The sequence below is a fragment of the Chionomys nivalis genome, chromosome X (assembly GCF_950005125.1).
Source record: "Chionomys nivalis chromosome X, mChiNiv1.1, whole genome shotgun sequence".
In the NCBI taxonomy this organism is placed as follows: Eukaryota; Metazoa; Chordata; class Mammalia; order Rodentia; family Cricetidae; genus Chionomys; species Chionomys nivalis.
Window position 1 is genome coordinate 30418246 of NC_080112.1, and position 19355 is coordinate 30437600.

A 19355-nucleotide genomic window follows, 5' to 3' on the forward strand; every position below is an offset into this window, starting at 1 on the left:
GACATCTCACCATCCCCTTTTGCTTATTTTTATATTGAAGGATTTTGTTTATTTGTTTTGCTGTTGAGCTGAAGGAGTTTTATATATTGTGAATTTTAATTCCTTATTAAATGATTTAGAGATCGTTTAAAACATGCTGTAGGTTGCCTTTTTAGTCTGTTGATTATTACTTTAAGTTGACACAGTAATCATAAATATTTATAGGGCATAATGTAATAGTATTTTTTAGAGGATGGGTGAGGTAGAGATCTCTAGCTTCAGTCTTACTAAAATCACGTAATAGTTTTATTACATGTATTAGTTTTATACAATAAATATTGCACGTGTTTCGTTATAAGGACTATAAATAATGTGTTTGGGGCACACTATTAGTTTTTGTGGCGAGAACTTTGTAAACAGTCTTGTGTTGCATAGAGAAATGTTTAAAACTTAACCAGTAACGTGCTGTCACCTAAATTCTTTGAGATTCCATTTAAAACGCTGCTTTATTAGAAATGAATGTATTTATAGCATAAACTTAACAGTCCTATACACGATATATTTTATAGGATTTTATGATTTTACATGCGAGCTGCTGCCCACAGGCATTTTTAAGTCAAAATGAAATGTGATAGATCAGTAATTGTCTTTATTAACTTTTCATTTGTGCACTTTAGGAAAACCATACACTTGTTTCAAACTCCCCATCCCCCCCGTTTGAGATTGCCCTGATAAATTTTTTCTCTGCAGCCTGCACTTCGAATCTCAATATGCAGAAAATAGTCCCTGACATAGCGGATGGGTTCATAAGTCCCTTCCGGGTTCTCACACTGAATGGTGCTGATATGGCAATATAAGTTTTATTTTGCTACGTTTAGCATTACCGAGTAGCTAGCTGCCTGGTACGGTGTACAACTTTTGTCTTTACTGTTTTAACGATTCCTGTGTCCAAAATGTGCCCATTCCCAGCCAGTGTGCCTTTAAGGCTGACGAAATGCTTTCGGTACTGATGCTGCAGGACCGTGTGAATGAGCTGCTTAAAGCGCCTCCCTCAAAGAGTGGGAAGGAGGCCCCCACTCCGAAGGAGTTCTAGCCACACCTTCCCCCTATCGGCAGGGAGCAGGTGGTCAAACCCTTGGGACCTGGCACCGCCGCTCAGTGGCCCGTCCCGTCCTCGTGTCACGTGATGCGGGTCAGCTGCGCAGTCGGGACCCTCAAACAAGGCGGCTGCAACCGTCTAGCACTGGGACCCAGGAATCTTGACTTTCCTTCCCCCTCCCCCGCACCGTCCCGGAAAAGGGGGAGGCCGATGACGTCATCATCCGGGCACTCGACGGCGGGGCCACACTTCACAATGGAACAAAAACAAGCAGCTAGCTCTAGTCAAACTCGGCGACGCGGCTGCAGCTCGCTCCTTTAACCCTCGCCTGCCCATATCCCCTCCATTCCCGACAGTCCCGTCCACTCGCCCGCTCCGCACGGCAGAACTCCGGCCTCTTTCCCTTCCCCCACCCCAGCCTCTTCTTCGGAGCTTTTTGGGGCGACTGTTAGCTCTCGGCCGGGTCCCCTGGCCGAAGAGGATGGAAGAGTCTCTGGCCCTCGCATGACCCCTCGGAGGGGCCGTCCGGAAGCCACGGTAGGGCCGAACAACCCTTCGCCGGTATTGTCTTCCCCTCCCCCACCCGGGTCGTCGAGTTCCAGGCGTCCACCGCCTCAGCCGGCCCCCTAGCGGCGCGCGTTCTTCTTTCCCGCTCCCCCACCAACCTGAGGTGGCCGGAGAGGCGGGGGGGGGGGGGGGGGGGCTGCTGGCCGAGAGGGGGGCTGGGCAGGGGGAGGGGTGGGCCGAGCGCGGAGGGGCGGGGTCTGGGAGGGGCGGGACCTGACGGGGGCGGAGACGCGGTGAGCCTTGGGCGGCACTGGGACTAGTGGGAGTCTGCGCTGCTGCTGCCGCTGCTGTTGCTGCGCCGCCGCCGCTGCCACCGCCACTGCCGTCGCCGCCACTGGCCGTGCGGGTTTCTTTTTTTTTTTTTGTCTTTTTTTCGTTTTTGATTAGTTGGTTCCGCCATATTGACGAGGCCGTGATACCCAAGGCTGCGGAAGCTAGTCTCCGCCCGTGGCGGAGCCGCAAGCTCGGTAGCCGGCCCATTCGGGCCTCGTCTGTCTCAGCGAACCCTCTCCCTGCCTTGCACCGGCTCCCAGGCCTCGCGGGAGCCGGCCGCTGCCGCCTCTCCCTCACGGGAGGCGGCTGCTTTTAGCGCCCCGGGACTTGGGGTCGCTGACGGGAGCGAGGAGCGGAGCCGCAGGCAGGCGAACAGGCCCGGAGTGGGGGGATAGAGGCGGCGTCTAGGGGAAGGTGAAACTGCCGCTGCAGGAGGAGGAGCAGGAGGAGGTGACGCAGGAGAAACGCACCGCCCGGAGCTTGAGTGAGCTCAGAAAGCGCCCCAGCCTGAGGGGAGAAGGGGAAGAGCCGCCGTCGGCTGAGCGGCTGAGAGGGAGGAGGAGGCGGCCGCAGCCGCCGCGGCCCTAGGGCGGCCAGCGTGAGGAGCGCCGCGCCGTGTCGGCACGCGTGCAGCCTCTCCTCACGACCTGTCCGGCCTCGAGCTTTTGCCTTGCGCCTCTCGCCTCCGCGTGTCCTGTTTCTGAAGACTGCTGGGTGAGTAGCCCGGAGCTCGCGCGGCCGACAGCTGGCCCGAGGGTTGGGGAGCCGGGCGCGGGCGAGGGGGTGTGCGTGCGAGGGCCGGCCCTCCCTGGGGGCCGCTGACGGAGCACCGGCGGGGGGCTACCTCCGCGGCCGCGCGCGACCCTCGGCCGTGCACCCGGCCGGCGGCCCGTGTGCGCGTGTGACGGGGAGCGCGTCCGTGTGCGCGCGTGTGTGTGTCCGTGTGCGTGTGCGAGAGTGTTTTGGACTGGCAGGGAAAATGGCTGACGGCTCCGGCCCTCCCCTTCCTCTCCCTTTCCGTCCTGACTGGAGTGGAGAGGAGGAGGATGAAGGCTCCGGGCGCGGCGTGCCGCCCCTCCACCCGTGCGGGAGTCGGCCCCGAGCGCGCGACGGCGCCGGGGAGGGGGGGTCCGCGCGCCTCTTCACCCCGCCGCGGGCGCCCTCAGCCTGTTCCACTTGACACCGAACGCCATTACTGAGGAGGAGTGATTTGGGGCGGGCGGGCGGGCGCGCTAGGCCGCGGCGACGCCTGGCTATCGGGCCTGCCGGCGCGGCCACCTCCCCTCCGCCCTCGGCGATAACCGCGGGCGCGCGCCCCGTGCCAGAGCCGGGCCCGGTTATCGGCGTCCCACACCCCCCCGGTCCCGGCAGCGGCGCGCGGCCCAAGGCCGGGCAGGCTGCTCGCACGCCGAAGTCGCCTCCGAGCGCGAGCAGACCTGCCACCTTTCTATTTTTAACTCTTCCTCAAGACGGCGACGGCCACAAAATACTCGCGTGTGCGAGGTGCTGCCTAATAAAACCTTCAGCCGCCGGTGACGGGAGGCCCCGGCCGGCTGGAGACGTGGCTCGCTTCTCATTCATTGGGAACTAGGTGCGGACGCAGGGCGAGGGCGGGGGGTTTGTTATTGTTTGCACGGCCCCAGCCGCCGGAACTTGGCCATTTTTCTCGACGACGTGCCTCAGAGAAGCACGCTCTCATTCTGGAAGTTTGTAGTTCCACCGTTAATTGGGTTCTCACGGCCGCAGTTTACAGGTGTGTCTGATTGCCGCGGCCTGTCGTTGAGAGTGGGGGGGGGGGCTTCTGGTTTTAGGTTCAATTCTTATGTTAATGTTTGTAGGAGAGACAGTTGTAATTTTTTCACCTTAAAACTCACCAGCCTTTCATATCCATCCTTTGTATAATTTCACTCAAGAAGAATCATTTTGGGTGCACTGATGTGGAAGCTTTGCAGCCGGTATTTGTTAGTTCATTAGCTCCCTTTATTGTAAGGACTGGCTAACCAGAACTAGGTTTTCTTTTTAGAGACTACAAGCTCTCTAGATCGTTTCAGTCTGTTGAATCACCACCTGCCATTTTGGCTTTAGTAAAATGCCCTCCAATTTCTTGGAAGATTTAGGTATTAGATATATCGAGATACCAACATTTCTTTTATCATGTTTAAACTTGCGTGCATTGTCATACTTGTAACTTTAACCTTCTAAACTTTATTGTTCCAGTGTTTGGGTACACTGAAAGCCGGAAGTATTAGGAATTGACGTTCCAAGGGTGAGATTAAAAATAATTAAGTATGTTTTGTTTTCTCTCACTAAAAATTCCAGGTTTTAAACAATGTGAATGTCTTCGTCCTTTTTCTTATCGACACCTACCCCCCCCCCCCACACACACACGAAGACGCGCTGTTATCTTAATACTATTTATTTCTTCCTTTCGTTGGGTGACCTTGGCAGATTCTAAGAGAATGTCTGTGGGACTTGAAGACAAGAACAGTATGGTCGAGAATCTGTTGCTTTTTTTTTTTTCTGAAAGTAACTTTAAAAAATAGATTTTATCCTTAAATTATGGAGCACTTCATTGGGTCCCTCCATTTTCCTCCTATTCAGTGGAACGTTCCGGTAGGATTGACTTTGGTTCTTTTGTCTACCAGGACCTTGCAATACATTTTCTGATAATCTCTGGAAGAGCAATTTAGTGGTGTCTATTCAGAAATTATTTTTCTTTGTCATAGTATTAATAGTATTAATTAGGGATGTTTGTCAGAAACTCCCAGTCATTTGTTTTTGATTAGTCGGACACATGAAAACTTATATTCGCTTATGTTTTCTATTTAATAGATCAATTTAAAGTTTTTATATTTCTGGAATTTTATTATTGGAACCAGTCTTTGTTTAAAGCAGGTGAGAGAAAATTATTTGAAATACATAGGGGTGTCGGGCTGGAGAAGTGGCTCAGTGGTTGAGTACATATGGTTCTTGCAGAGGACCCAAATTGGATTCCCATCACCCACAGCCCACAACTGTCTATGAATCCCTCGGGTATTTGACACCTCTCTGACCTGTACACACACATACACACATACATTATTAAATTGTGTGTGTGTTAGTCTTTGAGACCCTAAACTGAGGAAGTGGTTATTGAGTTACTTGAGTTTTGTTTTAAAAGCATATAATTCTTTTATTATTATTGGTATATTTTCTTGCTGGTATGTTTTCTGAATCTTGAAATGTTTTCAAAAATTGAGAAACAGTCTTGGTTTCCATTTTATTGTTTGAGGATCTGCATCTTTGAAAATCATGTTTGTCGCCAAGTGTCTTGTATTTTTACACATTATAATAGTGTTTGGGAAAGAATTACTACATTGATCCTCAACTCCAAATGTTAAAATATAACAAAAACCTCAATGGATTCTATGTGGGCCTGGATTAGAGATATATTTTAAGGAGTGTACTTTAAAATATAAAGAAGTGTATGATTTCTGTACAACATCAGAGATAAAACCTTGGGGCTATTGTTGTATGTTATTACAGAACTTGTGTGGATGAATAGGAAAATGGATTTTTTTGTTTTCTATTTTCAGTATAATTGGCACTTAATAAGCATTAATTGCAAGTCAACACTGTTAAACATTTAAGCATTCACATTTATGAAATTATATGGGTATTATTTTCCTTATGTACCAGCAGAGGGCCTGCCATCTGTCATACTCTGCTAGTGGTACTTTAATTTATGTGCCATATTAGCGAAATGTTAGGTTGTTTTTTGAGACAGGATTTCTCTGTGTAGCTCTGGGTGTCCTGGAACTTGCTTTGTAGACCAGGCTGGCCTCAAACTCACAGAGAACCTCTTGCCTCTGCCTCCAAGGTGCTGGCATTAGAGGTGTGTGCCACGATTGCCTGCCTACTATAAAAAAAAATAGAGCCTTTTTAGTTTGTTTTCTGTACCAGAGTAGCTTTAGATTAGTTTTGTTTGTAAGACTATCAAAATAACTTGTTTAACCATGAAAGATAGGTGTCTTCCCATATGTCTAACAAAATGTTCAGAGTGAATTTATAGCTTAAATAATAAGAGGCAACTTTTATATTTCTGTAATGAAAACATAAATTTTATATTCACTAAAAATTTTAAGGCCAAGGGTTTCATTTAGCATTTTGTAGCTTTGGTTGACAATTATGGAATGAAAATAGCCATAACAGACATAAGGTGTGTGTGTCCTGTTTTCTTAGGGCCTAATGCATGCTAGGGTAGTGGAATGCTACCACCAAGTTATATCTCTGTCCCTATGATCATTCTCTCCCTCCACCCCCCTTTGAGACAGGGTTTGTGTAGCCCTGACTGTCCTGGAACTTGCTCTGTAGTCCAGGCTGGCCTCAGACTTACAGAGGTCTGAGTGTTTCTGCCTCCTAAGTGCTGGGATTAAAGGAGTGCACCAACACCATCTGGCCCCTATGATCATTCTTAATGTGACACAAGAATCCTTAAATATCTTTAGTGAATTTTAGAAAATGGGAATTTTAGTGGTCTTTAATGTCCTTTTGTATTATTTATGTTTCTGTGTTCTGAGACAAGAGCTCACAAATCTAGGCTAGACTCAAGCTGGCTGTATAGTCAAAGATGACTTTAAACTCCCCATCCTTCTGCCTCCACCTTCCAAGTGCTGGGATTGCAAGTAATGTGATGCTAAAATGATGACTACTATAGTATATTTTTAGAGAAAAGATACGGGAAAGTATTATATTAAGATGATATTTACCTAAAATTATACTTGAGCTTTGCCAAAAGGATGAGAAGTGACTAAAAATTATTTTTCAAGTATTACCTATGCTATGTTCTATGTCTTCATATGTACATATGTACCTTACACATACATTCAACAAATGACTTTTGGTTGTTGTAGAGTTTGGTGTTTCAGACTGGGTCCCTATGAAGAACATTGGCCCTCAGCTTTCAAAATACTTGAGACTACAGACCTGCCATGCCACACTGAGAAATTTCCAATTTTATTCTGGATGATTGCCTAGCAGTTATTTCTCTGCCTTAACTTTGTGTCAGAATCATTTGTGGAACTTTTTCAAAGTATGTTTACCTCTATAATTGGAGCAGGAACTGGCCTCTTAAAGGAAAAAAAGTAGGGCAAAGTAAGAACTACTTAGAGTACAAGCCTGATGACCAGAGAGCTTCCTCTCTGCAACCCAGGCCAGGAGAGTGTTTGTTTGTTTGGTTTTTGGTTTTCCAGTTCATTTAAGGGAAAGGGAGCATTTGTATGTAGCCCTGTGCTTTTTGTATTCTGTTAGATAGCAACACTCTTGAACCTAATTTTGATAATCAAACCCAGACATAGGGAGAAATTCAGGGATTAAATTGATAGGTATATGAGACACTGATTGTACAGACATGCTTCACATATGTGCGTGTGTGTATACATACGTATTTACTCATTTATCAGTTCTGAGCACCTTCTTAAGAGTTAAGGTTTCTGCCGGGTAGGGTGGCGCACACCTTTAATCCTAGAGGCAGAGGAAGGTGGTTCTCTCTGAGTTCGAGGCCCATCTGGTCTACAAGAGCTAGTTCCAGGACTGGCTCCAAAGCAACACAGAGAAACCCTGTCTTGAAAACAAACAAAAAAGAGTTAAGGTTTCTGACTCCAGAATTAATGTTTTTAATATCTTTTAAGGCATTGACTTTATTTCATCTGTCACATTTATTTGGTGTCTGCTTTGTGCTAGGCATTGTTTTAGCAACTACTATTGTGTAAAAGAAGCAGGACAGGATTATTCATCTCCAAAGTCCCTCCAAGGCATTAATTGTCATTTTTGTGTGTTTTGTAGAAAACTGATTTAGGTAGTTATAAGTAGATCTTTGTTAAGATGTAAGCCAATGAGATTGTCCTATTTTCACTTTCTTTAAAATAGAATATTCTGAACTTATTTTTATATATTAAGAATGGTATAAATGAGTTTTTGTTTTTGAGCCTGTCTCTATGTCACTATGTGTGTAACCTGACCTGGAATTTGCTATGTAGACCAGGCTGGCCTCAAACTCAGAAATCCACTTGCCTCTGCCTCCCAGTGCTAGGATACCAAAGTTACTATACCCAGCTGGAAATGGATTCTTGAGCATTCTTGGCAATGGGCTTTAGGAATTGATTCTCTACTCCTACACTGTCTGCTTTTGTTTTATTCATTTTGTTTAGTTGCTTTAATTATTCTTGTCTTCCCATAGCCCCACTCACACCTGTAGTCACAGACCTTGGGAGCCCGAGGCAGGACTGGAGGAGATGGACCAATATAGGAAGGGCCTGTCTCAAAAAGTTGTTGGTTGTTGTTTTGTTTTTGTCCTTTATGTACTTTTAGGTTGGTCGATTCTATCTACCCAGATTCAGTCCTAAGTCACACATTGATAGATCCTTAACCTACAGAAAGCGCCTGGCAGATGAATGCTTGGTAACCATTTGGTAAACATAGTCAGTTCTCTGTATACCATTATACGTTTTTATGGGGGGGGGTGCTTGTGGAGGTCAGTCTTTTTTCTCCTACTGTGTTTCTGGGGATGAAACTCAAGATTGTCAGGCTTGGTGGCAAATATTTTTATCTACTGTACCATCTTACCAGCCCTCAACACGATTTTTTAAAAGCTGGGTGGTAGTGGCATATAACTTTAAATTCCATCACTGGAGAGGCAGAGTCAAGTGCATCTCTGAGTTTGAGGCCAGTTTACTCTACAGAGCTAGTTCCAGGACAGCCAGGGCTACACAAACCTTTTCTCAGGAAACAAACAAAAAAGAGTACATAGCTACTTTCCCAGGCAACTTGGTTCCGTTCCCAGTAGCTACATATGGTGACTTAAAATCCACAACTATAGTTTCAGGGGATCCGATAACTGCTTTTTGACCTGTGAACACCAGGTGTGCACGTGGTGAACACACATACATACCTGCAGGCAAAAAACTCAATACATCAGTCTTGTAAAAATGTCTATTTTTGCTGTTTTAATTTTTCTCTTCACTACTTAGAGGAATCACTTGACCTAATAAGCCTTTATTTTTATTATGTGTGTGTTGGGGGGTGGGCAAACTATGTAATTTTTGTTGGCCTGAAACTTGCTGTGTATGGTCAAGGCTGGCCTTCAACTGAGATATGCCTCTGGAGAGCTGGGATTAAAAGGCATGGGTCACTATGCCAGGCTTCCTTTTTTGTTTTGTTTTAAGCTTTATTTTATGTATATGAGTGTTAAGTGCACACGTGGATTCATCGCCCCAAAGGTTCTTAAGAAGGCATTGGATCCCTTGGAACTGGAGTTATAGATAGTTCTAAGCCACCCTGTGGCTTACTTAAAAACCAAACCGAGGTCCTCAGCAAGAGCCAAGTACTCTTTACCATTAAGCCATTTCTCCATTCCCTGTAATCTTTTTATGATGAATTCTGGGATGAATTTAGTATGAATCTAGTCTGTCTTTGTCTGTTTCTCCCTCTTATTTTTTTTTTTTTTTGAGACAAGGTTTCTTTGTGTAAACAGCCCTGATTGTCCTGGAATTTGCTCTGTAGACAGGTTGGCCTCGAATGAATTTATAGAGATCTGCCTGTATCTATCTGCCTTCTGAGTGCTGGGATTAAAAGCGTGGGCCACCACTGCCCTGCTGAATCTAGTCATTTTTTTAGTGAAGAAAATGGTCTGGTGAGATGAAGAAGCATAACCAAGATACCATATATATATATATATATATATATATATATATATATATATATATAGTCTTCTTCATGAAACTGTTTCCATAACTAAAAAATATAAGCTGTTTTCTAAATCATTACCTTTGCTATCATCAGTTAATGGATAAGATCAGGGATTTTGTCTTTTACCTTTAGATATTTATAGAACACCAACAATGCTATTTACATAACTGCTTATTGATTCCCTGAATGACAAAATTGGGATCCTATTTTATTTGAGGTAGCAGAGATTAAAACCAGGGCCTTGAACATGGTTTGGCAAGTGTTCTCTCAGCCACTAACCTATATGTACCCTCAGTTCCATCCCTCTCTCCTTCCTTTAGTTTTTGAGACAAGAGTCTCAAAAAGTTGCCTAGGTTGGCCTTAAAGTAGCTGTGTAGCCCAAATAGGCCTTGAACCTTCTGCCTTACCTTCCAGAGTAGATAGGATGACCCGTGGTTGGGGTTGGAGAGTGGGGACAACATAACACTGGAAGATTGTTTGAATTTTAAGTTTTTAAAAATTATTGTATTTTATTGTACCAAATAAGCTTTATTATAATTTCATTGTACAAAATAAGCTTTATTATAATTTCTAAATGTTTCTAGTATACTTTGATCATTCACTTTTTTTTTTTTTTTTTTTGGTTTTTCGAGACAGGGTTTCTCTGTGGCTTTGGTTCCTGTCCTGGAACTAGCTCTTGTAGACCAGGCAGGCCTCAAACTCACAGAGATCCGCCTGCCTCTGCCTCCCGAGTGCTGGGATTAAAGGCATGCGCCACCACCACTCTCACCTTCTATTATCCATTCTTGCTTCCCTCTGCCCCCCTTTCTCATCCGTTTCCTCAAAGTTGCCGTTCTACTTTCATGATTTATTTTTTTATATAATTTAGCTTATCTTCTAAGAAGATGTTATGTTTTTGTTGACTTTCCTATTGAAAGTGCCTTAATTTTTAATTCATATCAGAGCATCGCTCATGTGGGGTAAAGGCTGTTGTCATTACTTTTACAGCCTAAGAAACTGAGGCAATGAAGTGACTGATAGCCAGGATTACTGGGCAAGTAAAATACTTAGGAAAGAGTAAGCATTGTCCCCAACATCTCTGCTGGAATGAACTGGACTAAACCTCCATACAGATGCATCATTATTTTATGACACCTTACACTTTTTTCTGTAACTTAAAATTTATGTTAACTTTGTACATATTAGATCCAGGTTAATCAAATTCAGTCAAAGGGGATTTTTTTGGGGGGTGGGGGGGATAATTTTGAGCTGCTTATTGGGCTATTAGATTCCAACCTGTACATTCTGAATATGGAAGGGAAAAATAATGAGGAAAATGGGAGAGAAGGGGAACCCTGTCTTTGTGCCTCATGTTTTGCTGACTGGTGGCTATTGAGAGTCGTAAGTTTTGGTGGTTGGTCACTGGTCTCTTTCTGACTGTCTTTAACTTGACATCAGAGAACATGACAGTTTGTTTAGAACCATATTCTGACCTTAACAGTGGTTTGTTTCTAAGGACAATAGTGCCAAAGAAAGTGCTTTCCTTGATGACAACTCAGGTCAAAGGAAAGATTGGCTAAACCTTTTCTCTAAAAGGTGAGTTATTAAATAGTTTGAACTTTGTGGGCCAAGAGGTAAAATTGGGTTTATTAAATTGTATGTTGAAATAAAAATGTAACTAGACACAGTTAAGTATAATTCAGGTCTAATGAGAAAAAATGGAATTTGGTTTGGTAGTATAATCTAGTATTTTGCTTAATTGGAAATTTTAAGTCAATGTTCTCTCGCAAATCAATTGCAAGCCATTTTGTGTTAAGTTCATTCTTAGCTTGTAGGCTGAACAAAACAAAACAACAAACCAAGAGGTTGGATTTAGTTTGATTTTAGTTTGCCTGTCCTGATTTAAAGAGTAGTAGTTCCCAAAAAATTCCCAGGTAGGGAATTACCCCTAGAGAATTACTTGATTAATTCTAGCATACCCTACTTCATCAGTCTATCACGGTCTAATTCTATCTTGAATATTTTGAGTTGTGCTTAATTTAAAATTTAGTTATGTAGTAAATGTCTGTTATGTACTAGGATGTACTGTGTATTAGGTATTGTACTAGGTAATAGGAATACAAGGTTAAAAAAACAGAATTAATGAGTTTAAAATTAGTCTTCATATACGCTTTGTTAGAGTCTGAGATAAAACATTTTGAAAGCAGGCCAGTGGTATAAGCTAAATTGGAAAAAAGTCTTCTATCAAATACAGTGATACTTTCTTCATCTGGTATAAATTTTCAGAACATTAAAGCTCTCTAAACACTTAAACTGTAATTTAATATTTGATGGAAAGCTTTCTTTCAGAGGTATTATGCTTTATAATTTTATCTGATTATGAAATTAACATCTTATTTTAGGTAATAATGGAAATAGGCATCTGCTATCATTCTTGACAGTCATTAGTTTCATCTCTCCACTCCACTTTTTAGATACTTTTTTGTTCAAAACTCAGTCATAAAGTTGATTTTTAATAAGACCTGACTTTATTTCTCACTTGTTTGTTTGAGACAGGGTCTCTCTGTGTAGCCCTGACTGTCCTTCCTGTTTTATAGACCAGCCTGACCTCGAACTCACAAAGATTCACCTTTAAATTTAAATGCCCTGTCCACTTTTTAAACACTTATTTTTCATATGCTCTGTTTGTCCAGCATCTTCTTTTAGAGGGTTCCTACTTTTTGGTAGTAATTTTTTTTTTGAGACAGTTTTATTTTAATCCAGGCTAGGCTGTAGCCATTATGTAGCTAAATATTACCTTAAACCTCCTTTTACTATATGCCGGGATTACAGGTGTGTGGTTGCCATGCAGGGTTTATGCAGTGTTGGGTATCAAACTCAGGGGTTTACTAATACTAGGCAGGTACTCCACTAACTGAGCTATATCCCCAACCTTTGCTCCTGTTTGACAGGTGAAGGTTATCGGGAATTTTATAATTTCCTGCATTATGAGAGTGGGGAAATACTATTTAACTTTGAGAGATTTGAATTCTTTGAAAGAGGATAAGGAAGTACACTTGAGGTGTATTTTTTTATTTTACATTTTGTTGTTGACAGGCTCTCTAGCTTCAAACTCCTGTTACTCCTGCCTCAGTTTCCAAAGTGCTGGTAGGGAATACAGGCTTGCACCACCATGCCTGCCTGTTTTCATTTTTAAGAACCAGTATCACATATCTCTGCCAACCTCCAGCTCCCTATAATCTTCCTGCTTAAGCACAAGAGTGATAGGATTACAGTCTTGAGCCATCAAACCCAACTGGGGAAAGTGATTGTGTGTGGTTGTGCAGCTGAATGAAGACCAAAGAATCTTCCCATGATTTTCCTTTAACTGAGAGCTTCCCCTTCCCACACATTTAAGTTAGTCATTTTAATGTAAGCTAGAGGTTGTTTCAATGTCATTATTTCTCCACAAATACTGCTCAAATTGCTTACTGTGCCAATTCCATGAAAAGCGTCATTTTGACATAGTCTGCTTTTGCAAGGTTCTTACATGGTACTCAGCCTTTTAAAACCCTCCCTGCCTCTCCACCCCTTCCTCTGTGTATTAGGTATTGTACCATGTAATAAAGTGTCTTCTTTCTCATATATGCCCCCCCAAACACACACAACTCCAGTGCCTTGGATTATAGTTGTAACTGCTAAGTAGTGAGCAAGTATTTGATCTTGGTGAAAATTTTTTTTTGAAAAAAATCAGACTCTGTGATTATTACTTTCTTCTGATGATTGACTTAAATTCCTTCATTTGACCTCATTATAGGTGTAGGGGATTATAAAGATGGTTATTAATGTCTTCATGACAATTGGATATTAAATAATAAAAACTATTTGGTACAAGGAGCTGGGGTTTAGCTAAGTTATAATGTGCTTTGTATTTACTACTCATGAGGGTCTGAGATCAGTGCTCTGCACACACCCCCTCCCCCCCCAAAAAAACCCACAAAAAGTGTGAAAATGTAGTGGTAGGAAAGGTTGCTCAGTTTGGATTTGAATGAGGCTTGCAGATCTTCAGAGATGCTGTTTTGATGTCCCTGTGAGTTAGGGCAAGGACAGTCAGACATTGTTTCTTAGTCTTATGTTATTGACCAAATACTATTTGGTCAGACAATTCCTTGTGGCACGATGACCTCCGTCCATAAAATTCCAGTTAATATCTACCCCTCTCCTTATTGTGACAATTATTAATGGCTTCAGGAATTGCAAAATGTATGCCAAATGCAAACTTGAGAACCATTTCTTTAAATCGTACGATGGCAGAATGACAAGACTGGTTTTAGAGGAAGAACTAGTAGAGTATAGAAGGAACAGTGGGGAGAGTGAGTCAGGTGGAGTTATGATGAAACTTAAAAGTAATTTAAGGCTAAGGTTACAAGGTATATGTTTAGGGAACTTAAGTTTGGATTTTAGAATTAAGTGAGCCAGGTGGTGATGGTGCATACCTTTAATCCTAGCACTTGAGGCAGATCCCTGTGGGTTTGAGGCCAGCCTGGTCTACAGAGCTAGTTCCAGGAAAGCCAAGGCTATACAAACCCTGTCTTGAAACAACAAAAGAATAATAAGCAAATGACCTTTAACTGAAAGACAGTTTTTGGGTTTTCTTTTTAAAGATAATTTCGAGGGAGCTGGGGAGATAAACCAATTATTAAAGCATGAAGACCTGAGTTAAATCCCCAGAAACCACATAAAAAAGTCAGGCACAGCATGCATCTGTTAATTTCAGCAATCAGGAAATGGAGATCGATGGATCCCTAGGGCTCACTGGCCAGCCCAGCCTTTCCTATTTGGACAGTTCCAGGTGGATGAGAGACCCTGTCTCAAAAATAAGGTGGATAACAAACTTCTAATGAACTACTCCCAAGATTGTCATCTGACTTACATATGCACTTGCCTGCATGCACAAACACAAAGGTTCTGAGCATTAGCATGGTGGATATATTGAAATTGGTAACAGGGAATTTAGATACTTTAATAGTTTTGTTAAGTAATAAAGATTTTGAGAATGAAATAAAAGAATGAGATCCACAAGACTCTATGTATAGAGACTGTAATGATATTTTGTTTGTATTTTAACAAATAAAGCTTGCCTGAAGATCAGAGTGCAGAACAAAGCCACTAGAGGCCAGGGAGTGGTGACACACACCTTTAATCTCAGTGTTAGAGGACAGATGGATCTCTGTTCTTTCAAGGCCACCCTGGTCTAACAAAATTGATCCAGTGTAAAAGAGAAATAGCTCACACAAAGGTAATCCCAGCACTAGGTAGGTGGAAACAGGAAAGGATATGGCTGGGCGGAGAGAGGAATATCAGACAGGAGAAGACGGAGCTCAGATGCAGTTTGGAGTGCAGTGCAATCTGAGGCAGCAGTCTAAGGAGTCAGTCACCCCTTTGGTCTTTGCATTGGTAGAGGTAAGGACTCTAGTGGCTGGCCGCTCTGCTTCTCTGATCCTTCAGCTTTCACCTCTTGATAGCTGATTCCGAGTTTTTATTAAGAACAATTAGAGTTCATTCTATAAGAGACTAGAGCAAAATACCTTTAATTTCTCCTAGCTCCAATTGACTCCCACTGGGAGTTGCTGTCTGCTGAGATGTTGTGAAAGGTCACAGAATAGAATTTGGGTTTAGAATGAGTACTTTTGCAATGGGTACCTTTACATTAAAGGGTAGATTATCCAAATATGTTTATCACCCTCATCCTCTAAATGTAAGGGGCCCAGGATCTGGCACCAGAAAGCATTAACTGTAAGCGCTCCTTGTTTTGTGTAGGTGTTGTTTTGCCAATTTAAAAATAACTAAACCAGTAAAAATAGGTGAATAATCTGTTTAAGGTAGCTTCAGTTTTATTGGTTACTATTTTGTAGGGTTTGTTTTCCTCAGATCTCTCTCTATTTTTTTTATTTTGTTTTTTATTTTATTTATTTATTATTGTACAGCATTCCTTCCATGGGTGCCCGAAAGCCAGAAGGGGGCGCCAGGTCTCATTATAGATGGCTGTGAGCCACCATGTGGATGCTGGGAATTGAACTCAGGACCTCTTGGAAGAGCAGTCAGTGCTCTTAACCACTGAGCCATCTCTCCAGCCCCCTCTCTCTTTATTTTAAGTACTAAGTCAGTACTAAGTTTGTTGGAACCAGTCAGGACTGTTTCACAACTTTAGCTGTCCAAATCTATTATAAATCATTTCATGAACCTTTTGGGTCTTTTGACTTACCTGCAAAGCCAAGGTACTACACAGAGATTGTTTTTGTTTTTTAAGTTCTTGAATTTTTTTTCCTTTATCTTTTTTTTTGTTTTGTTTTGTTTTGTTTTTTGAGATAGGACATCCCTGGCTGTCTTGGAATTTAGTCTGTAGATCAGACTGGTCTCAAACTCAGAGATCACTGGCTTCTGCCTACCAAGTGCTGGTGTTAAAGCTGTGTGCCACCACTGCCCAGCTAGCAAGTAATATCCTACTGAGGAAAAAATTGTGATCTCTAGGGGGGAAAAAGATCTTACAGAAGCCAGGAGAACCAGTAACTTATTAGACTGCTGTTTCCAGGAAAGTTTAGATGTTTAGAATGGCTTATCTATTAAAAATTTTACTTTTTAACAGATAATTTACCAGTATATCAATCAGGTTATGATACAGAGTGGTTTTAGTAGTAGTCTAGAAAGTCCCCTTATTACTCCAAAAACATTTTAACCTCTGTTTTTCAATTATGTCATATATACACATATGTTTGCTTAATGCATGATAAACTAATTTCATTACTGTGAAATGTGCATTTTATGAAATTATCTTGTTTTATTTATCCATTCTTCTGTTGGTTGTCACTCAGATTTCAGTGATTTATTTTTTTTAACCAATGCAAATGTTGACACAGAGCCTGGCATAGTGGGACACACCTTTAATCCCAAGCACTCAGGAGGCAGAGATAGGTGATCTAAGTTCTAGGTCAGCCAGGTCTACAGGTCTACATCGTGAGACTTGTCTTTAAAAAAAGAGAATACACACACATTTTGTGCATGTCTTTGGTAGTTAACTAACTTCACATTTAAGTATGTATATAATTTATCGTTATGATCTCCGTTTTGTGAAATAAAACTGAAAATTTTTGTTGTTGTAGTTCCACTTAGCCCTTTTTTTCTTAATAATAGTGTTAGGTGTGTGGCAATAGACTGGGGGTGGGGTGGGAATGTATTTCAGATCAGACTGGGTATATTTTGGAGACCCTGTCTTTTTTTTTTTTTTTTAATTTTGCACACTACGTACCCATTTTAAATTGAATTTCCATTTTTTGCTTGAACATGGTATTCTTTAAAATTTTGCTAACTTCCATTTGGCTTTTCTGTTTAAGAATTAATCTTTTTGGTCTTACTTTGTGTGCTGAAACCTAAATTTAGTATTGATTGCACAAAGACAGACTTTAGAATGGAATTAACGTATATAAACACTAACAGAAAACAGTTGAAGCCAGGTGGTGGTGGCACACACCTTTAATTCCAGCACCTGGGAGGCGGAGGCAGGTGGACCTCTGAGTTCAAGGCCAGCCTGGTCTACAGAGCCAGGACAGCCAGGGCTACACAGAGAAACCCTATTTCAACAAACAAACAAAAAACAACTGAAATGCCTTCATGGTGAATATAATTCATAAAATATATACAACAGTATATTAGCAGTAAAAAGTGAAGTACTGATACATACTACAACTTAGATGAACTTTAAAAGCATTCTGAAGTGAAACGAGTTATAGAAGGTAGAAAGTAGATTAAGGGCCAAAGGAATGAGGAGTGACTGATTAATGATGGGAGTATGGTTTCTTTCTCTTTTTCTGGTGCTGGTTATGGAATTTCAGGGTTTCTTGCATACAGCTTACCCCTGAGCTGAACCCTTAGCTTTTGGATGAGGTTTCTTTGTGGGTGGTGAAAATACTACAGAATTGTGGCAATTATGTAACAACATATACAAAGACCTTTTCAATTGTGCAGTTCAGATAAATGATCAGTTTTGTGGATTTTGAATACGCTGGAGATGAGCTCATTAATGAGAAGCAATTTGAAGTTGTTTCCTTTGTCAGATCCTTTACTCTTTTTTTGCCTTTACTTTTTTGACTTAACCAGTCTAGTTGTGGAAGATCCAGGCAAGTAAAAAGATGTATATAAAGTTAATTATTAATGATCTATCTGCCTTGATTAAATTATTTATTAAATGAAGTCCTTGTTTCATTCTTTTGGATTAGTCGCTTTTAAAGCGGTTTGACAAAGATTAATTCTGTAAACTGATAACTTTGAGTTCATTTTATGCTGCCATTTCAAGAGTAGGGTAGGTGATACATGTTACAGAAGGGTTTTCTGCTTGATAGGTGATTTATGTCTTCGATGTTTTAAACAGTGTTGCTCACATATGTTGGCTGATATGTTTTGGGGGCTGAAATTTATCCTACTCTTGTACCCTTTGCAAGGATTTAATAAAGAAATTTTAAATAAAAGTATATCTGTTGAAAAGAGACCCTGAACTATATGTACAAAAAGTTCCAGTATTTTGGAAAAAGAGGATGAAGGTAGATATTTAGCCTAATGTTATATTTTGGGGGGCAGAACTGTAACCAATAAACCAGTCACATAGGGAAATAGCTTTTTGATTGTAGAAAAAAGAAAAAAAAACTTTTGTTGGCAGCAAGGAGCACTGCAATCTTAAAAATGTCCCGAGGAATAGTAGCTATAGACTCTCCTTCATTTTGACTGGCTATTTTCAAATCTTAAATGTACTTTGAGCCATCCCATCCTGATTGCCTACAAGGTTCTGGCTTTTTGTGTACTTCTTTGTAGTCATTTTTTTCATGAATCACAAGTTGTTAATCTGTTTTCATCTATTGATTTCTGGGATAATGAGAATAGCAGGCCGACTTAACACATGAATGATGTGTTGGTGCCAAGGGCAAATGATAGCATAGCACATACCATGTGTACAGAGTGGTGTGGTAATTGAAGTAGAAGTGGGAAAGCTGTCTCCCACATGACATATGATGGTTGTATACACATGAAACCTCAGAAACTCAAGCCTTAGTAGTCACAACTACTCTGACATCTGTCATGTTATATTAATAGGTTTGTTTGTACTTAGTTAATGCCTATACTTTGGTTTTATATATTTTTATTTATATAACTTTAAAACCAAAATAAATGTTTAATCTTTTTAAGATTTATTTACTTATTATGTATACAGTATTCTCAGTACTCTGCCTGCAAGCCAGAAGAGGGCACAGATCTCATTACAGATGGTTGTGAGCCACTATGTGTTTGCTGGGAATTGAACTCAGGACCTTTGGAAGAGCAGGCGGTACTCTTAACCACTGAGCCATCTCTCCAGCCCCTAAACCTTGAACTCTTTTTTTTGTTTTGTTTTGTTTTTTCGAGACAGGGTTTCTCTGTCGCTTTGGAGCCTGTCCTGGAACTACTCTGTAGACCAGGCTAGTCTCAAACTCACCGAGATCTGCCTGCCTCTGCCTCCCAAGTGCTGGGATTAAAGGCGTGCGCCACCATCGCCCGGCTTAAATGTTTAATCTTAATTTTGTTTCTTTTTTATATTTAAGTAACATTTATTGGTTGATCTATTTATTTATTTATTTTGGGTTTTTCAGAATAAGGTTTTTCTGGGTAACCCTGGCTGGCCTGGAACTTGCTTTGTAGACTGGGTTGTCCTTGAACACCTTGAACTCAG

General features: G+C 41.6%; 1 protein-coding gene across 6 annotated transcripts in view; it reads left to right on the forward strand.

Moving 5' to 3' along the window:
- Usp9x (ubiquitin specific peptidase 9 X-linked) overlaps window positions 1-19355 on the forward strand; it is a 144349-nt gene that overhangs the window by 26667 nt on the left and 98327 nt on the right. For 4 of the 6 annotated variants that reach the window (XM_057760226.1, XM_057760230.1, XM_057760229.1 and 1 more), the window contains exon 1: window positions 2041-2632. The exons of 1 other annotated variant lie outside the window; for it this stretch is intronic. The gene's annotated coding sequence lies outside the window, so the exon portion shown is untranslated. Of the gene's footprint in view, window positions 1-1342; window positions 1616-2040; window positions 2633-19355 lie in introns of those variants that run through there. One more of the 6 variants, XM_057760227.1, reaches the window with a different exon arrangement.